The following is an 11,206-nucleotide window of genomic DNA, read 5'->3' as shown; positions in this document are numbered from 1 at the left end:
CAGCTCTAGTGCGACGTAAATTAACAACAACAACAACAGAAAATTCTAATTTAGTTATGTAATTATGTCCGTTTATAATTAAGTACTTCTATTTTTCAGGAGTTTATTAGACTTTTTTTGTATTAAGTACATAATTTAATTTAAAAATAAATAAATTAACGAGATCCTGGGAATTAAAATTTTAAGTAAATTGTGGATATAGCGTGCTGGGTACTTTCATTTCTTAATGTTTCACAGTGGTAAACTAATCAGCCTTTAAAAAGGCTCAAAATTACAGAATAAATTAGTTGTCACATTGGTCTTTTTTCAATTAAATGTTCGTATAAAATTTTTTGGCAAGCTCTGAGATATATTTTAGTAATTTCAATAATCGAACCTACAACCTATTTTGGTCATAGGCTCGTAATATTATTAAAAAGGCATGTAATAAATTTTAGCGATCATTTCATAAATTAATCAATTTTGTTTGCTTATTGAACTGCAAAATACTTAAACTACTCACTTTTAAGCACTGGAATTCTACACATATTTTGTCTGTGAACCAGTTACATTCTGCATCGTAATCAAAGCGACAATTTATAGGTCATTCCAACCTCTATTAAGGCTTATCTTATCAAGGAGTCCCGATAAATTACTTTTAATTGAATTTTGTAAAAGTTAAGGACCTAGCCCGAAATCAGAATTGCTAAAGTTACTTTCTAAGATTCGTAGAAACTAATGGAGTAGCTTGTAATTTTAAATCTTTAAACATAAGTAAGTAGTTGGTATTACGCTACAGTTGAGCTCTATTGTTTGCGCTTGAATTTGTACGATTAAATACACGTTTTTTGAGTGGCTAATGATTGAAATAAAGAATTCTCAAAACGTTTATACCCCAAGCTTAATGCGGAGTTTAAAAGAAAATTTGCTGGTCAAGGTGCAGGTTTCGTTACATCACTAATATTTGAATTATTGGATCTCTTACCTCTGGAATACTGTGCTTACTCAAGCTTATTCAGCTCTGTCCAAATAGCGGATGGAGTCTATTGTCTCTTACGAATGGAGTTCAATTTTCCGAGTTAGTGTGTTTTTTCGAATTGCACATCCGTCGGTGGAGGGTTAGTGCTTCGGAATACACAGTAATGTAATCTATCTTGACGTTTCAGAATCGGTGAAGTACAAGCACAGTTAGGTGGTTGAAAACTCATTACTATCTACTCTCTTATCAAGATTATTGTTGTGTAGTATATGGGTACCAGTATTGTCTTAAGATCTTTAGAATTTACTACTACTGTTGCTACTAACCCATTGGCGTATCTCCAATGCTACACTAACTAACAATCAAAACTACTTTAAGTCTCTTCAGACCCAATACGTCAGTGTTTCCCAAAGTGTGGTAAGCGTACCGCTAGGGGTACGGGAACAGTTCAGCGGGGGTACGTGTTCTTACGCGAAATATCTTGCAACAAACGAAAATTTCAAAATTTTTTATTTAAAGACAAAGCTAGTCATGAAAATTTACGATTTCGAATTTTTCTATTGGCTATTTTTCGCAGAGTTAACAGTTAATAATTATTGGTGTCAACAGCCAGTTGTGAATTTTAACTTTTGTGCAATTTTTTTAGTGTAAAAAATACATTCATTTTTTATTAGTAGTACACAGCGTTACGAAAAATTTAGAAAGGGTACACAAAAGTCGTAAGTTTGGGAAACACTGCAATACGTGTATGTTATGAAAACCTATATAGAGGAAATAATTTAAGGCATTTAACAAGCACTATTCTCAGATAATATTCGCCAGGATAACCTTATACTGTTATAAAGGAAGGGAGAACAGCGAGTATAATAAATCTTGAAGATACTGTATGAGGCCGAATAAAGTGTTAAGTAACGATGAACATTTCTGCGTATATCTAAACTGCATCTGCCTCAATACTATCTTTAAAATACCTTCTAACAATCTGAATAAGAGAGATGTGAGAAGAAAATAAATTTTCTCACAGTTACTCTGAATACCGCCAAACGGCGTTTGTGACAGAAACAGTTCTCCCAAGCCATTAATAACCTTCCATCGTACACCCAAAACCACACGCAGACGACTCGAAAAGCGGAAGCCAACGTTTTCCCCTGTACCCATCGATAGAGAAGAAAAATGGACTCGGTCCACACATCCAGCCACCCATCCCACGATGCATATTCATCGTTGCACATATACATTACTCCTTGGCGAGTCTAAGGTAAGATGGAGTAAAGTAATGTCTATCCTCAGAGGGAATTTGTAAACAAACAATTCTCTATCATCTTGTTTCTGGAAGTAGAAGCGTTTTTCGCCAACCCGAGAAAATTCGTTGTCGCCAAAAACGAATGAATCCGAAAATATTTTCTGACACTGATTCACACTTCGCGTGACGAAAAGGGTGCGTGAACGAAGGAAACGAAGAATAATGGGAAGTAAGATCGAAAAAAAGGGAATAACACATAATTCTAGATAGGGAAAAAAGGAAATTAATTCCCTTCTCTAGGCATTTTTACCATGTTTATATTTTAGCAGGTGTTGATTTGTTTTATGTTACGTTAAATAGAAACTAAGTATTAGGATGAGCAGCATATTTTAAATTGACGAAAGTAGAAACTGGAAGTAACTGAGACTCAGTATTCTATGGTACCTACGATGCAATACGATCCGTATTCCATAAGTACTGTTTGCTTTTGTTTATTGGGACATAGACTCTTTGAAATTTAAGAAGTACGAACCTGTGACCTCCTCTGGTTTAGGAACTTCTATTTTAATTCAACATTCGTTCGCTATTCGATTATAGACTCTTGATAATTTAGGAGTGCTAATTTGTGATCACCAGCGTTTATACTTTATTCGATTATTGGAGCTCGGATTGTTAAATGATTTCTGAGTACTTCTATTTTGAATCAACGCTTGTACGTGATTCGTTTAGAAGAACTGAGATTCATAAATTCAGATTACGAATCTGTGACATCCTCCGGCTTACGACCTCCTATTTTAATTCAGCTCTTGTACGCTATTCGCTTATAGGAACTGAGATTCTTTAATAGTTTCAAAATACGACCCGGTGATCTCATATTTTCATTACTTTCACGTTATTCATTTATAGCAGTGTTTCCCAAAGTGTGGTACGCGTACCCCCAGGGGTACGGGAACAGTTTAGCAGGGGTACGCGTTCTTATGCGAAATATCTTGCAACAAACGAAAATTGCAAAAAATTTTATTTAAAAACAAAGCTAGCAATGAAAATTTACGATTACGTATTTTTCTATTGGATATTTTTTGCAGAGTTAACAGTTAATAATTAGTGGTGTCAACAGCNACGACCTCCCATTTTCAATTCAGCGCTGGTACTCTATTTGATTATAGAAGCTGAGATATTTTAATAATTTCGGAGTAGGAACCTGTGTCCTCCTATTTTGATTAAACGCTTGTGCGTTATTTGTTTAGAGGAACTGAGACTCCAATTTCAGAGAAAGAACATGCCACCTCGTCCATCGCAGTGCCATCTAACGGAAATTCTAGTAAGATATATTTGATGGTCATTTTTGTTTTTGATTTGATGTTGAAAACAACGAGTATTGTTTACATTTCAGCAGATGTTTATTTGTTTTACGTTTCGCAAAAACCAGACAAAGTTTCAAGATGATCAGTATATTTAAAGTAATGGAAAGTGAAACAGTAATTAATTATATATTCTGTATTACATTGTTTGTAATATACAATATTGTTTGTTTTTTATCTGCTATGCTTGACTATTTAACTTGGCGCCATTTTATTTAAATTCTTATACGGTGTTAAATACCGTGAACTGAGATTATTCATTTTCTTCGAAGCACCTCATCTGCCATAATATCGGGCCCTGCTTTAACTCAAGAGAGTCGAATATTTTACCAGGTCAAACTGTCCAAAAACTGAATATCACTGATTTGAGGGTGAGTTTTAAATTCCAAATATATATTTTCATCAACATAAATCGAATATTATGTTAAATAGCTTTTTTCTGTTGTGATTTTCAAATACTTTTAAAAAATAAATCAGTAAGAATTCGTTAGTAATCAGTATTAGTAAATAATACAAAAGTTTAAAGAACTATTCAAATCGAATTAAAAAGAAAAAATATTCTGTTTTTTTTTTGAAGAAAAAAAGTTGAAATAAGCTGTTCTGTTGATTTTAATGGATAGATAGAATTAAGAGATAACAAAAATAAGTAAAAATTTAAATTACTATGCTTTCCAATTGAACTAAAAAGAAGAAAAGAGTTCTGCTTTTGACAAACAATTAAAATAATTCTTAAATTTCTATTCAAAATTTTATTTTTCATTTCAAGGTGAAGGATGTTTCATCGAAGTATTCACAAATTTCATGCATTATTCTGTATATGCTATGTAATAGATAGATAATTTTAATTATCGATAAAAATATTGAAAACAAATTAAGCTTAAAATTATGTAATTAAACAAATTTAAAACCCTAATAAAAGAATGCAGCATATGAATAGTTTTAAAAAGTAAGCAAAAAATTATTTTACAGAAATTCCGTCAAATTCCAGTTTTAAACCCTGAAATGCTGAGGGAATAATTCACGCGTTTTCACTTTATAACAATGGAGCTTCACAATGTCTTTAATCTTTTATTTTCCGTTCTATGCAGCACCAAAATTTTTTTTCTATAAATATTAGAAACCATTCAAATGGCATAAAAATAAATAGCATTTTCAGTTTAGCATCCCAGAATGAAAAAAAGTTTAATTTCAAATAAAAATTTTGTTACATTTGGTACATTTTCCTTGTTAATATTAAATATCTTAAGTTAAATATTAAATTCAATTTTAAAAATATTAATTCCCCTTCCATGACTAATCATTTTAAATGAAGAAATTAGTTTTTAAAAGAAAAGAAAATGATGAACGGCCGCCACAGTAAAGGAATAATAAATAACACGTGTTTTCTATAAAATATCTCCCTAAGTTCAAATCCTCTCACCTTAAAACAAAACTTGCTTATATGAACGAAAAAAGTACATTTTCGTTAAGATTTTTAACGTGTAAAATCGTATAGTTTTTCAATTTGATATAACATATTTGCTTAAATTTTAAAATTTTATAAAACTGATTAATTTCTATGTTTAGTGATTAAATAAAAAGCAATTGGTTTCAACTAACCAAATTCATAAATTATCTTTAACTAAAGCTCATCGTAATTAAATTAGTTGTTCTCGAGAAATTGGTTCCCAAACATCTATTTTTTTAAATAACCTTCCAGATTATCTATTCTGAAATTGAATTTCCAATTGAGTAAATTATTTCAAGCAGAGCGAAGATTCAACAAGCTAAAAGATTGTTTATGTTTTTTTAAGGATAAAATTGTGTACTTTTTTATTAATTAATAATCATATTTATATTTTTAAATCTTACAACATTGTTTTTAGGTAACTTTTATTTCTATAACGATAAAAAAAGCAACAAATTATTTTTAATTATATTTTAAACAATTATAATAAAAGTTATACAATATTTATGACAATGCTTAACCGAATATTATGGTACTTCATTCAAGCAGCAGGGTACCTATTATTCTTGTTATTTTTAAATTCTCTTTCAGTTCAAAACGGATTTCCAAATGAGTAAATAATTTCGAGCAAAACCATAATGAAACAAGTTTAAGCGAGTTTCTTTTTTTGGCAGAAAATAGCGAAAATAGCAGGGTATTAAACGGAAATAACTGTTAACTGAGCACAAGGTCAGGGACGCCTGTTACGGACTTATTATTTTCCTTCGGTCAGATGAATCGGTTAGGACAATTGTTTAATTATCCAAAACCTATTTCGGAAGATTTGTAGAATGGTTTCCTTTGTCCTTATGAGGCTATAAATTAGTTTTTTATTCACGCGTAGTAATTTCTTATTTATTTCCTTAAAGGACAAAGCAAAAGAAAAATGGGTTTTCTTTTTTGTGATACAATTAGATGTCTTTACGGTTTTTTGTTTTCCTTACTAAACAATTACGAAGAAATTACTTGTATTTTATGTGTTTACAATTATAATTGTTATCAAATAAAATATTAATTGCAAGCTTTATTAAAGTAACACCTTTTATGAAAAAAAAATATTGATTTTGTTTGTAAAATGAACATTTTCATTTGTAGATGTTAATATTTTCAAATACATTTATTGTTTACATAGATAGTTTAATGACTGAAAAAATGTTAAAAGGTCTCAAATGTTTGAGAATTTTAATGTTCCAAGAGTGTTGAATATCTAATTCTTTGAGATTAAACTTTCATGACTTCCTTATTTGAATTTTACGGAGAGGAACTCGCCTCTTTGTGTTTGACTTGCATGTGTAAGTGTAAAAAATTTCAGAAAAGATATTTTATTTTATATTATTTTATAACCGTCGTTGAACAGCCGACCCAATTTCATGAGTTTACGACTACTTACGTTCTCAGATAGAGATTAACTTTAATATATTTATTCACCATCAGTTTCAAATTTGTGACTCATATTTCAGAACGCCCCAATAAGCAAAATATAATGTAATACATTTAAAGTCAGACTGTTGTATTTCAAATTGCGTAGTGGGGAACATCTTAGTTTTTAGAGTAATAATGTTTTTACATTTTTTTTGCAATAACTGTTTGGCCGCATTTATAATACATAGTTACCAATAACGTTTGCCTCCCAATAGATGAGCAGGGTTCGAATCCCTGTGATGGCTGGTCGATACGAATTCCACGCCCGGCTCGCACCGACCACAGTGCTGACGTAAAGTATCCTCAATGATAGAAGGATTATGGGTTAGAGTCCCCTTGCTGTCTGGCTTACAGTGATATAACGGATGATAATAGAGTACTCGCCGCCCAATGCGGTACTTAGGTTCGAATTTATGTGGTGGCTTGTCGATACAAATTTCGCACCCGATTCCCACTGACCACAGTGCTGATGAAAAAAATCCTCAGTGATAGATGGATTATGGGTTAAACTCCTCTTGTCGTCAGGATAACCGTGGGAGGCTTTCGTTGCTTTCCTCTCCATGTAACGCGAATGCTGGTGTTAGTTCCCTCAAAAAGTCCTTCTCGAAGTCACCCAATACTTGATCCAGGAGTTTCTTGTCTTCTGGATTGGGTTTAAAATTACAAGGCTATGAAGTTGAACATTGGTAGTCATAAACTCAAAATTGGGGCAGCTGTTCAACGACAGTTATAAAATTAAAAAAATACACAATTCCCAAAATATGTTTTCTTCTACAGAACTGTAATGTGTCTTCATCCATCCACAGCATCATACGTAACTTTTTTTAAAATTTTATTAGTCCTTCTTTTAACACAGTCCTTCTTTTTTTTCTTTAATGTTTGATTCTAAACGAGATCAAATCTATAAAACTATTACGAAATTAGTTTTTTTGCTTTGTTTTATTTAGACACTTTTCTTAAATTTAAAAAAATAACAATAATTCTGAGCAGCGATAATTCTACAAACAGAATTAAAATATTCAAGAGATAGGAGAGAAAGAATAGCACATACCAGTAACATACATACAATAAAGCGCATATCAACCTATAACTTTTCGCTTCAGTAGAAATTCTTACTTTCTAAATAAAAGCAAACTGTTTTCTTCTCCTACAGCACTACAGCCGGTTGTCCGCCTTGGATGTTTAAAGCAGTCTATGCAATCTTAATCTATCTGATGCCAGCACTCTCCATATATTTAAGCTAACACATTTCATCCGCATTATCTAAACATTTAGTACTTGAACTATCTCTTTCGATCTGGCTCATAAAAACTTATATATCTGACTGGGTTATTGGAATATCTATAGATATGACCACATCGCCGGCCAGGTGGCCGAGCGGTTAGCGTGCCTGACTGCGAAGCCATAGGCAGCGGGTTCGAATCCCGCTCTGGGCATGGATGTTTCTCTCTCTCTTTGTGCTGTCCTCTGTTGTGTGTGTGTATGATGTGTGAATGTGGCCCACCCTATAAACGGGTTTGTGGCAGTGTGGCGAGGGCAATGTTGCTCGCCTCCGTGACTTTGGTTCACAGGTGCCCACTGGGTAGCGCGAATTGAGCAACAATTCTGGCATAGTATAGGCAAAGAATCAAATTCAGTGCCTGCCATTGGAAAAAAAGAAAACAATATTTGAACGCATGCCACGTCAATATGTTAAATTAACTTAACAACCAAACATCTAACTTAATAGGAAAATTGAGGAATACAATTGAGAAATCATAAAATATTATCCCCGAACGAAATGTCAACAGCTAAATTGTTTCATAGGTTAAGTTCAACTTCAAATAATTGTGCGTTGTCACCTAGCAATGAACAAACAAAAAGTAATATTACAGGGCATATTGCACAAACATATTACACAAACATATCACACGACATACTACACAACACATTTAAGTCATATTACACAAACAAGACCCAATGGGATATTTTGTTCCGTTTCAATGCTATATGGAAATAATAATAGTGGGATTTTAGGAAAAAAAAAAGATGTGACCACATCTATATCATATGCTGTATTTCAGTTATCTTTACCGTATTTAGCTCTTTAAATTTGTTGTGTTATTCAAATCTGTATCTTTTTCTGCATACTCTATTTTTCTCAACCACACCAAAGAATTTTTTCAATATCTATCGTTCTCAAATAATCAATTTATTGCTTAATGATAAGAAATTTATTTTACCATTTTTTTTTTTTGCAGTGAGTCAAGCTTTTTTCTTCTTACTCCCGTGAATCAAACAGCTCTTAATGGCTTCCAGGAAATAGATAAATCCCAAAATATCCTGTTTACTATACGCAACTGTAATGTTCTTTCATTTAAAACATTATACATTAATTATTTTTAATTTTAGTATCCAAACCATTCATACAAATCTGTATATCTGTTGAACACCCGATTCTAAATGCGATCAAATCTCTAATTCCATTAAAAGAATGGTTGAAACTTCCCTTTTCTAGTCAGGCACTTTCGTTAAACTTTGTAAGAATAACAGCAATTCTCAACAGCGCTATTTCCGTCAATAAAATAAAAATATTCAATAGATAAGCGAGGAAGAATCGTTGGTATCTATTTAGAAAAGCGCATACCCACCTACAATTTTTCCCTTTTCTCTCCAGTAGAAACTCTATTACTTTCTAGGCAAAGGCAAACAGTCCTTGCCTGGAATAAAGATCGATAGCTCCCATTATATCCTGCAGCTGTAGTATTTATTCTATTTAATGAATGAGCCTCATTTCCCTCAGTTTAGTATATCGTTGCATGATTTAATTTAGGACAAAAGGGATATTTTCCCTAAAAAAATCCTTAAGCTCACATTTCGATGAGATATCGAAATATACGTTTCATTTCTAACAAAAGAATTAATTTAAAATCATGAGGTAAATGTTTGGTTAGGAAATTGTAATTTAAATTATTTATTTATCTTGGAAATTTTTCCGGTTAATAAAGTTAACATTTGAGTTATTGATTATAAACTAGTAAATATTTTGTCCAAAATAAACTAGTATTTGTTTTAAATTTGATAGTAGTTTTCATAGTTAATAGGTTTAATTATTTATTTCTAAGGTTCCTAATTTTTTTCTCTATGACATTTTCTATAGTACTTTCGACTTAAGTTGTTGTAATTAGTTTATAGTTAAATTTCGATTCCTCAAATCCGAGGTATCCTAATTTTTTTCTCCTCATTTTTCTCATTTTATGTTTTTTACACATTCTAAATATGCAATTTTGTAAGTTATAAGTTGGGTTATTTTGTAAGTTGGGTTATAGTAGAATTTGTTCATCGTGTTTTTGAACTCTACATTCTGTAAATACCACATTCTTATTCTACAAATACAAGGTATCCTTATTTTTTAAAAATTTTGTTTCCTCATTTTTTTCTCATTTTATTTTGGCTTTAGACAAAGATTTTAATTCCATTTGATTTCACTTTCTAAATGCACAATATTGTAAGTTTTTTTTCTTTATTGAGTTGGGCTTTGTTGCTCTTTATCGCGTATTGGTCCTATAGTCGAATTTATTTCTTGTGCTCGACAGTTAATAAGTTCCATACTCGAATTCTACAAAACCAAGGTATCTTAGTCTGTTTTTGTTTCCTCATTGTTAGTATTTTGTTTTTTTTCTTCACTTTTTTGAATACACAGCAATAGAATTTATTTTTTTTCTTCTCGAGTTTGGCTTAATCTTGTTGTATCGTGTATCTGTCGTATAGTAAAATTTGTTTTTTTTTGGTGCTTTTAAACTCAACATTAAATGAAACTCTTCATTAAATAAATTTCACACTCGTAATAAACAAATCCAAGGTATTCCAGTTTTATTTTACTGTTTCTTATTTTTTACCCATTTTGTCTTAGCGTCAGGCATAGTTTTTTGTTTCATTTGATTTTGCTTTTTTAAACACACAATACTGTAAGTTATTTTTTTTTATCTGGAGTAGTGATTAGTCGTGTTATATCGTGTATTGAACGTATTGTCAAATTTGCTTCTTGTGCTTTTGAACTCTACATTTAATGCAACTCTACATTAAAAAAATAAGAAAAACGATGGAAATTTACGAATTTTTGTAAAAAGAATAAAAAGAAAATTATTTACTTAAAGACTGTTCTTCGGAATCTCAGTCACCCTATGAAATAAAGGTTTTTAGTAAACGATCTGTTATTTTTCTAACTGTTGTGCGTTTTTAACAGTTATTCATGAGTGTCAATTTAAGTTTCGTTTATTTTTAAACAGCGATTTCTATTCTATGCTAAATTTCATTAAACGTTTATGTGAAAAACAGCCAGTTTTTAAGAAATAACATTACTTCAGCGCTGCATAAGTCATAAAAATATGCAAAAATATATAATAAAATATTAAATTTTTGAAAGTAAGATTAATATATATATATATATATATATCTGTATAAGTGTATATATATAATATAGATAGATAGATATAAATTTAAGAAATTTGTATATTTCAAATTCTAGACAATTCTTTCTTCAAGTTAATTTGCATAGTCGAAAATTGAATTTCACAACTCGACTTTTCTTCTTCACTTTCCTTTGTGACAGAGCTTTAACATTATCTTACAGGAATGAGAGACAGAAATATACGGACTATTCGCTTTAATCCTTCCAATTCCTTCCGACTTATTACTCGGTTTGTTTTACCTTTTCGATGTCCACGCAAACGAATTTTTTTCTTAAGAAATTTGTA

The 11,206-nt window shown here is 31.1% G+C and overlaps 1 protein-coding gene across 1 annotated transcript in view; it reads left to right on the top strand.

Annotated features, from left to right (window-relative positions):
* Positions 1 to 424: 424 nt before the first annotated feature.
* LOC107443874 (uncharacterized) overlaps positions 425 to 11,206 on the top strand; it is a gene marked incomplete in the record, with an annotated part of 330,433 nt that continues 319,651 nt past the window's right edge. Inside the window, 2 exon segments of the mRNA XM_071178419.1 lie at positions 425 to 3,109; positions 3,287 to 3,933.

This window comes from Parasteatoda tepidariorum, chromosome 3 (genome assembly GCF_043381705.1).
Source record: "Parasteatoda tepidariorum isolate YZ-2023 chromosome 3, CAS_Ptep_4.0, whole genome shotgun sequence".
In the NCBI taxonomy this organism is placed as follows: Eukaryota; Metazoa; Arthropoda; class Arachnida; order Araneae; family Theridiidae; genus Parasteatoda; species Parasteatoda tepidariorum.
This window is presented reverse-complemented; position numbering and strand designations above follow the sequence as displayed.